Raw genomic sequence first — 349 nt, forward strand, 5'->3', positions numbered from 1 at the left:
GTGCAGTAAAGTCACCCAGCACCTTCCTTGCATTGTTGGCATTGTTGTTGTTTTCGGCTGCCATGAGTTCTTCTTCCTTGAGGAATTCGTTCAGGTGCTCTAAAGAGAGTTGTGCTTTGGCTTCTCTTAGCTTTCTCTTCAAGGCCCTTTCAGGTTCAGGATCAGCCTCAACAAGAATGCCTTTGTCTTTGCTCCTGCTCATAAGAAAGAAAAGGGAACAAGAAAATGTGGAATCCTCTATGTCACAGTATAGAGATTCCTTTAGGTATCAGAGGAAAAGAAGAGTAGAAGACAGAAGTAGAAAATTCGAACTTATCAAAGAAGATGGAGTTCGAATTTTGCATTAAGG

This window comes from Arachis duranensis, chromosome 10 (assembly GCF_000817695.3).
Source record: "Arachis duranensis cultivar V14167 chromosome 10, aradu.V14167.gnm2.J7QH, whole genome shotgun sequence".
Taxonomy (NCBI): domain Eukaryota; kingdom Viridiplantae; phylum Streptophyta; class Magnoliopsida; order Fabales; family Fabaceae; genus Arachis; species Arachis duranensis.